The sequence below is a fragment of the Eptesicus fuscus genome, chromosome 9, assembly GCF_027574615.1.
Source record: "Eptesicus fuscus isolate TK198812 chromosome 9, DD_ASM_mEF_20220401, whole genome shotgun sequence".
NCBI lineage: Eukaryota > Metazoa > Chordata > Mammalia > Chiroptera > Vespertilionidae > Eptesicus > Eptesicus fuscus.
The window spans coordinates 37,079,421-37,088,318 of NC_072481.1; the positions used below are offsets into that span (position 1 = coordinate 37,079,421).

General features: G+C 45.6%; 1 pseudogene; it reads left to right on the forward strand.

The window, feature by feature from the left end:
* Positions 1–526: 526 nt before the first annotated feature.
* Positions 527–8,594, forward strand: LOC103284215 (cytochrome P450 4A6-like; annotated as a pseudogene).
* Positions 8,595–8,898: the final 304 nt, after the last annotated feature.

Genomic DNA, 8,898 nt, shown 5'->3' on the forward strand with positions numbered 1-8,898 from the left:
CAAAAAGAAACCTCATTTAAAATGAAATCAGAAGGCCAGAAGGGGAACTCTATGTAATACATGGGTCACTGAGCTCAACAAGAAGAACTCTTTTTAAAAAGGCTCTCCCAACATTCTGTTCTCCTCTATAACAGACTTTCCTTTCCTTTGTTTCTCAGGATTTTCACGTGGTTCATCATTAGACCTCAAGTCCAAAATTGTTTCTTCATTGTTCCCAAATAAACTCATTTTGCTGGAGAAATATCTGGTTTTCTGTTTGTTCAAGGTCAACAGTATGGTTTTACATTTGTGCCAGACATTTTCTGGCCAGGATTCTCTAAAAACTGGTTGGAGGGCATGCAGGAGCTGCCAAGGAAGGAGGATGTAGGGAAGGAGAGAGTGGCGATCAGATGACTAGCCAGTCTGAAATGGACTGGGCTGAGAAATCAGAACAATGGACTGGGATAGGGGTTAAGTTACATAAGTCAGAGAGACCCACCTGAGGAGGTACAAAGAATACTAATATCTGGGCCCAGATGGGTAAGTCATGGTCAAGGTATGGATACAAATGCCTATCATTAGCCCATATTTTGAAATTCAGGGTGGAAGACCCTAAGTCAATTCTCTTTATTTTGGGGGGCTCAGAAAGCATTTGTTCTCCTCCCTCCCCACCCTATATGGCTGCTTCCTATATGTACTTGGTATTTTTGAAAGAAACAGGCTCTACACAGGGTCTGACTCAGACTTTTTAATGAGCCTAGTGGTGCCCCATGGGGTTAACTGGCACTATGTACCCTGAGGGGTTACTGGTGACTTTTCTGAAGTGTTAACAGGTCCTTTCTCTTCCTGTTCTGACTAACAAACTCCTGACTCTACCTTTGAAAACTATTTCAAATCTGATCCCTCCTCTCAAGTCATGCTGCTGCCAGGGTTATAGGTCAGACCTTCCAGTTAGTCACTCTGACAGCAAAATACCTTTCACTCAGTGGCCTGTGGGATAATGTCAATACCTTGCTTCAGAACCACCATGGGTGTTAAGTAGGCACTGCCTATGTAATGTCCTCTGACTCATTATGGAACGCATGTCTCATCAGACATTACCTCCCTTCCCTTGCTTTCATCTTTGTCTTCCACTGCTCACCTGTCGTGTTACTCTTCATCTACACTGAACTTGTCACCATTCCCTAAAACACCTTTACCTTTGCCTTTCCTTCCCTCCTTAGACCAAGCCTTGGCAAGGGAGCAAGAATCCAGATCAGAACCAGGTTCATGAGAAACAGCTCCAAACCGTGGCCAACCGACCCTTCACCACCACTCCAAGAGCTGGACCTAAATAGAAAGGTTCTATTGATTTTCTTTCCCTTGGTTGCATATCCAAAAGAACCAGTAGCTACAACAGCTTCAGAAAAGGGTAGAGTCATTCCCGTGTGCCTGTCCTCGCTGGCTATGGGGAGCAAGTTCAGGTTCAGCCCTGACTACATGAAGGTGATCCTGGGAAGATCAGGAAAATCAGGTGAGAGCTAAACAGGAATCATGAATTCCAGGCAGGAGCAGCTCTTCTGTCTTAGGTACACATCCTTGGGTTGTGAAATTCTAGAAGAAACATAGTTCTTCCATCATTACCTGAACCCTCTAACCACCCTCCCAGCCTAAGGTTAACAATATTTACATAAAACTGAATGCTTCAATAGCTATGAAGGGCCAATTTCTGTTTTCTTTCTAACTTCTTTCTCTTCCTCCCTCTCTCCCTCCTTTCCTTCATCCCTCCCTTCTTCCCAGTTTTCCTTCCTTCCTCCCCACCCCCCCTTTCTGTCTCTTTCTCTCTCTTAATCAATTTGAGATGATCTGTTATTTAAATTTCCTCAGATCTAAAAGACAATTTTCTATCCACCATGGCTTGGGTTTGGCACCTCTAATTGTTGTCTATCCTGGTCATGGAATGACTAAACCCCCAGATCACAGACTTCTGTGTTTTCTCTGGCACTGAGGATAGAGCCTATATTTCTGGCAGATTCACCATCCTAGTCCTGTGGGTGTTCCGCTGTTGGGATACTTATCTGTCTTTCTGAGCCTATAGTGGCTATTAGTGTTACCATAGTTAGCTAAATACTATGAAAAAGGAAGAGAGCAAGGGAAGTCAGGCATTGTTGAGCATGGTCTGCTGGGAACACTGAGCCTGTTTGCTTCACCAGGAAGCTACAACTTCACACTCCCCACCCAGGGAACCACCGATCCATTCCCTGAAGATCATTGGGGAAATGGATAGAACAGTGGGACATAAAAACATGGGAAATAAAGTAAATATGGCACAGGAGAAGTACTTTTCCATAAGGCCTATCAGTCTAACCTGGGGGCAGGGGAGGGAGGAGATCATTGGCTAAGGCATGGAGTAATGAGTAAAGCCCGAGTAAACTTTGGAAGTAGATTGGTTATTTTGGAAAAACTCCTCATTAAAACCCCAGGGAACAAAGAAACTTTCTCTCTTTTGGTGGCCCAGACTTGCCCAGTTCGTCCACGTTCTTTCTCACCAGGGAACACGTGACCATGCAGGCCTACCAGCAATTTGGGCCATGGTAGACTGTGTGGCCTCCAAAAGGACTAAGCTTTAATATGAAGCAGAAATCTGGACACTGGCCTTTGTCTTGGCCTTGCTGAAGACTGGATTGGACATTTTCCATGGCCAGTGGATGGAGATGAGACATTGGAAACCCAGAGGTCTATTTCCACCCTAATAAGTCACCTTGCCACACCATAATCTCTGGTGTGTTGATCCTTATAATTCTTTTCTTGTGATGCCATGGAAAAGCCTGATTTCAACCTACAACATTATGACAGAGAGACTTGGGGATGAGAGGCATGTGGGAGGTCACTTAAGACAAATACCAGCTGAAAATGACCAGGAAGGGCCAGTAGTCCAGGGTCTGGACCACAGTTTCCCCCTTGGGGCTGCCTGCCTTGTTTAGTCCCCTTCAAATTCCTATAATGCCCTTCCTTACTTTTGTGACCTGAAGTGTTGTTGTTTTTTTTAAATTCTCACTGAAGGATATGCTTATTGGAGAGAGAGAGATAGAGAGAACATTGATTGGTTGCCTTTGTATGTGCCCCAAGTGGGGATCAAACCCAAAACCTAAGTATGTGCCCTGACTGGGAATCCAACTCACAACCTTTCGTTATATGGGACAACACTCCAACCAACTAAGCCATACCTGCCAGGGCTCAGACCCAAAGTCTGATGATTTTTACTGAAAAGGAGAAAATTCTGAGATGCCCTAAATTAATAACTGCAGGCCAGAGGGGAAAGGATGACAAGAGAGGTTAATTCATTAACAACTACAAGATAAAAGCAACAAAGACTACTTACATTCCTGACTGTGCATTGAAACTTAGAATTAACTTCCAGGGGGCTATCTCTCCAATTACCTAAAGAGGACAGCTAGCTGTGATGGAGCCCTAGGAACCTATGCTTCTTGCTTAGTCATGAACTTTCCGACTAGTGGCCACACCATCCAAAGGAGCAAAAATTTCTTCCTGATGAACTCTGCACCTATCCCAGGACTAGCTCCGCTTCAGCTTCCCCCACCCCCTTCATCTGTAGCCAATGTAAACTATTTCAAAACAACTCACATCTTTCTTCCCCCTCCCTGATGTATAAAAAGAGCCTGTCAAGTCCTGGCTGGAGTGGCTCAGTTGATTGAACCATCATCTCTTACACCAGAAGGTGACAGGTACCGGTTCAATTATAGGTCAGGAGACATACCCAAGTGCAGGGTTTGGGGATTGAGATATCAGAGTGCAAGGGACTGTGCTGTTGTTTGCATGTGTCACTATATTGGTGATGTCACCCTCTCTAAGCAGCATTCAAGCAGACCCTACTTTGTGAGTGTGCTATAGAGGGGAGGCTTGACTTGCAATCAGATGGTGCTAAATCTCTCAGCCCTTATGTGCCTCCTGATCCCCAGTCTGGCAAATGCTCTGGTGCATGGGGGAGGTGCCAGAGGTCTGACTGCTGTTTCTCTCCATCCCTTCCTCTCTCTCCCTCTCTCTCTCTCTCTCTCTCTCTCTCTCTCTCTCTCTCTCTCTCTCTCAAAAAGCCTTAAAATTTTTTTTAGAGTCTGTTAACTCTTATGACAAGCATGTTGCCTTCTCTTTCTGGCACTGTTGCTAGTGGTTTAGACTTCATGCACCAAGACTTGATCCTTTTCTGGCATATAGCTCAATAAATCATTTTTCAAGACAACTTTTCTTCTTGCAGGTATTTCTTTAAAAGCTTCCCAAAAGTGGGTGGGACAGGAGGTACCCAGTCACTAGCTTGGATCCATACTACTTTGGTCATTGCCAAGGGAAAGCATGGCCATGGTAGAAACAGGTCCTGCTCTCCTCCCATCTCCATTTCTAGAGCAATGGTCATTCCCCTGAACAACAGGACAAACTGCCAGTAGCTGACATCGGCAGTGACAACTTTAATGGCAGGACAGACATCCCAGGATGTCACTCAATCGGGCTCTGATTGGGGCTGTAAGACAGGAGCAATGAATGCCTCAGTGTCACCTGTACCCACGGTTTGGGAAAACTCCCATCTAGAGCCCTACTTCACCTCCAGGCCATAGGCCTCCCAATACCCTGTTTGTTCTGTATATTCTCCTTCAGGAACTCCAAGGCCGTCGGGATATGAAAAATCATTTTTATTCTCGAGCAAGGAATTTCTTCTACCAGAATGACATCATCTACTGGCTGACGCCTGATGGCCTCTGGAGCCAGCGGGCCTGCCAGTTCACCCATCAACACACAGGTTGGGCTCCACCTCCTGGGCTGCTACCCTCCTTCATCAAGTACATATCAAAATGACTGGCCCTGACCCTCAGGAAGAGTCTGACCCCTGTGTTGGGGTTCTTGTTCCAACATTAAGAAGGGTTCTGTGATCTGGAGAAAGGCTATGCATAGATTAAGTAAGAGTCCAGAGACGAAAGATAATTTTGAAAGGCATTGGGGTTCAGAGGAGCTTTAGCTAAAGGAGCCAAGTTCTCCTTGTCTCAGGACCCCTTGCTTTTTATTTTATTAACACAAATTGTCCTAAGGCAAGATGGATCTATACACTTCAAAGGGTAGGGTTTTGTACAGAAGCATTGTCAGATTGGGGAATAGCCTACGGCTGTTCAGGTGTTTGGCCAATAGGAGGCAATAACATGTAGATTAAGATGCCGTGAGCTGTCTGGCAGTAAACAATCATCCTATTCAGGTTTGGGGGAAATGCCTTTAGCCATCCCAACAGGTGATAACATATGTGACTCAGCCCTTGTTGAGTCCCCAAGTTCCATCAACCTTTTGATGAAACTCTTGCAATTATGACATGCTGGAACTGGCTCCTGGCATCCCTGCTGCCCTTTGGGAGCTAGAACACACCCCACTGAATACGTACCTGGTGCAGAGCTTGGGAATTAAGATGTCAGGGTGCAATGGACTTTGCTGGTGTTCACATGTATCACTGCATTGGTGAAGTTACCCTCTCCAAGAAGCATTCAAGCAGAGCCTACTCCATGGGTATACTGTAGAGGGGAGGCCTGACTTACAATCTGATGGTGCTAGACCTCTCATCCATCATGTGCATACCTCTCCCACACTCATTCTGATTCACTGGTATCCATATTGCCGCGGGGGGCGGGGAGGAGGGGCAGATAGGGCCACTGTGGGTTGCTCTTTCTGGGTATCCAGGGCCCTTAGCTCTGCCTGGGAACCACTGTTCTGGAACAAACCAAGTGATCAAACAGAAAGTGCAACTGCAGGGTGAGGAAGATCTTGAGAAGGTCAGGAAAAAGAGGAAGTTGGATTTCTGGACATTCATCTCTTTGCCAGAGTGCGTGTGTATAAGAGGAGCCTGAGGTTTTTCCCCGAAGTACAGAGGAAGGTGCAAGCCATGCACTCTTCCCTGCCTTTCCCAGTTGAAGAATGGGAGCAGTGACATTTGTGTTGAAGTGGGCACATTCATCTTCAAGGGCTATGACACCATCGCCAGTGGTATCTCCTGGATCCTCTACTCTCGCTGCCCACCCTGAGCATTAGCTGAGGTGCCGCAAGGAGATCCAGAGCCTTCTGTGGGATGGCGCTTCCATCACCTGGCGAGTGCTCAGGAGATGGGAGAGCCCTGCCCACTCAGCTAGACAAGAAGCCCTGGTCTGCCTGGCCCCTGTCTGCCCTCAGATTGGGCCTCATTCATTTCAGGGATCACATGGATCAGATGCCCTACACCACATGTGCATCAGGGAGGCACTGCGACTCTATCCTCCTGTACCAACTGTTGGCAGAGAGCTCAGCAAGCCCATCCATCACCTTCCCTGATGGAAGCTCCTTACTCAGAGGTCTGAACTTCACCACACTCACTAACCCAGGAATTCTGCAAGAACCCATGGCAGATCAGATCCATATGTCCTATAGCAGTTCTCTGGTCTTGTTCCTTCATCATAATTGGATGTTAACTTTGTAGTTTGGATGAGGAATATAACATGCTTGGCACAGAACTTGAACATAGTAAAATTTCAATAAACAAATGGTAACCTTTGTATGTGGCCTTATCATTTGGTCCTAAAGTTCTAATTCCCTGAGATGTGAGAGCTACAGAGACAAGGGTATGTGCCCTTGACCGCAGAGAGGGTAAGGGAGATGTGCTTTCTTTCTTATGGAGTCTAGGAAAATGAGGGAGATCAGAAAATCCACTGTCATGGGTATGATGGTCCTGTCTCTGAGGAGCCCTCAGGTTGATGGCAGAGAGGAATTGATTACTAGATCTGGGATACCTACATGGCTGGAGGCCACCCCTTGGCTCACATTTGTTCTACCCTACCACATTCCAGCCCTACCACATCCTAGCTATATGATCATAGGCAAGTTACTCAGCCTTTCTGAAGCTCAGGTGCCTCATATGAACAATGGGAATATTAAGTGGCCTCCTTGGAGGGTTGTTGTGAGGATGGAATGATTTAATAATCTCCAAGGGCTCATGGATGGCACTTGATAAATTGAGTTGTAACTTGAGTTGCTCCAAAATATGAGCCTCTAATTCTTTCTTGCTTCTCACCCTATATAGATTTTCTGAATCAATAATTCTTTGAATTCCTCTAATGGTGAATCAGCTTTTACAGAAAAGGCTTTAAGCAAATTGTTCTTCTAGAAATTAGCTTTAGGATTTGATTTTTCCAGGATTGAGTTCTTCCTCATAGACCTTGGCTGCAAGTCACATGACTCCCTCTAGAGGACAGAAGCATGCTAGGCAGCTGAATCCTTAGGCAGAACTCATATTTAGTCTTATTTTCTTCCATTTTGGTGTTTAAAAATTCAATTAACTTCAAATATAAAATTATTAAGACTGTCTCTGTGTGCCAAATCCTGTGCTAGGAGGTGGGAACACAGAGATGAAAGATACTGTCCTTGAATTCAAGAGTTCACAGTCATAAAACAAATACCTTTACTGAAGACAAATACTCATTCACTCTTTCTTTCACTCACTATTCACACGTTGAGCAGACTGTTGAATGTTCTATGTTCCTTGCACTGTCCTGGGCACTGGACGTTGATGTGTCCTTGAGTAAAACATGAATTGTGCCTTAGTGTCTGGGGAGGAAGAGGTAGAGCTGACATAGAGGAAGAGGCAGGAGTATAGACCATTTATTGGGAAGCAGATAGTATAATAGGTTGAGACTGGCTAAACGGTGGCCCCTTCAGGAAGCTTCCCTGTTGTCATTCTGCCTTCCTTATACAACCCCATCTTGTCTTCTCTCTGAAGATTGAGGTCCCAGTGCATCCCCCTAGGTGATGAGGGCCTGAGAGTGTGGCCCACCCCACTCCACACTGTGCCTGACCTGACCTCCACATTGTGAAACCAGAAACTGCTTGTGAAAGGAGTGAACAAACTAATAATTAACTCTATTGTTTTCTTTTCTTTTTTGTTAATCCTCACCCAAGAATATCTTTTCCATTGATGATGATGATGATGATGATGATGATGATTTTAGAGAGAGAGAGAGAATGGAGGGGATGGGGAAAGACAGAGAGAAACATCGATGTGAGAGAGACACATCCACTGGTTGCCTCCCACACGCACCCCCTCTGGGGCTGGGGATCCAGCATACAACCTAGGTATGTGCCCTTGACCGCAGGCTGATGCTCCTACCACTGAGCATAACTGACTAGGGCCTAATAATTAACTTTTTAATGACTCACTTGACTTGACTTGGTGGCTTAGGGCACTGACCTTCCCCCAACATGACTTCTGAGAACTGAAGTTGAAATTAGGAGCTACTTCTGGAAAAAAGACAGGTTTTGTTAAAGTTCAGGAGCAGAATATAAAGCAAGGCTAGTGGGGTAGAAATGTGTGTAACCTAAAAGGAAGAGGATCAAATTGACTCACATCAGAATTCTCTGCTCCTGCAAAGGCCAATGCCTGCTTACCTAAAAACAGGGTTTAAGACCATTTCTCATGCCATTCCCCTCCATGGCCCAGGAACTGCATTGGGAAGCAGTTTGCCAAGAACAAGCTGGAAGTGGCCATGACCCTTAACCTGCTTTGCTTTGAGCAATGCTGGATCCCCCCAAAGTCCCCATATCCTTACTGGGAATTGTGTTGAAGTCCAAGAATGGGATCCACCTGTGTCTCAGAAAGCTTCTATAACCTTTGATTGGACAAGGACAAACTCTGAGGACCTCTTATTTATCATGCTGTCTTCCTGTCATCAGCTTCTGTTCCTTCCTCCTGCTCATCAGACTGTCTGCTCTTCTCTGTCTCACTCTTTTCCAGACTTCCTACTTGTTTGATATACCCTGTCTCTACCTACCTCCACCTCTGACTTTCTACCTAACTCCTATTCACCTGCTGACCCTCCAGCCTGTCTGCCCTCTTCCTATCTTTTTACTTTCTGCCTGCATTTCTAT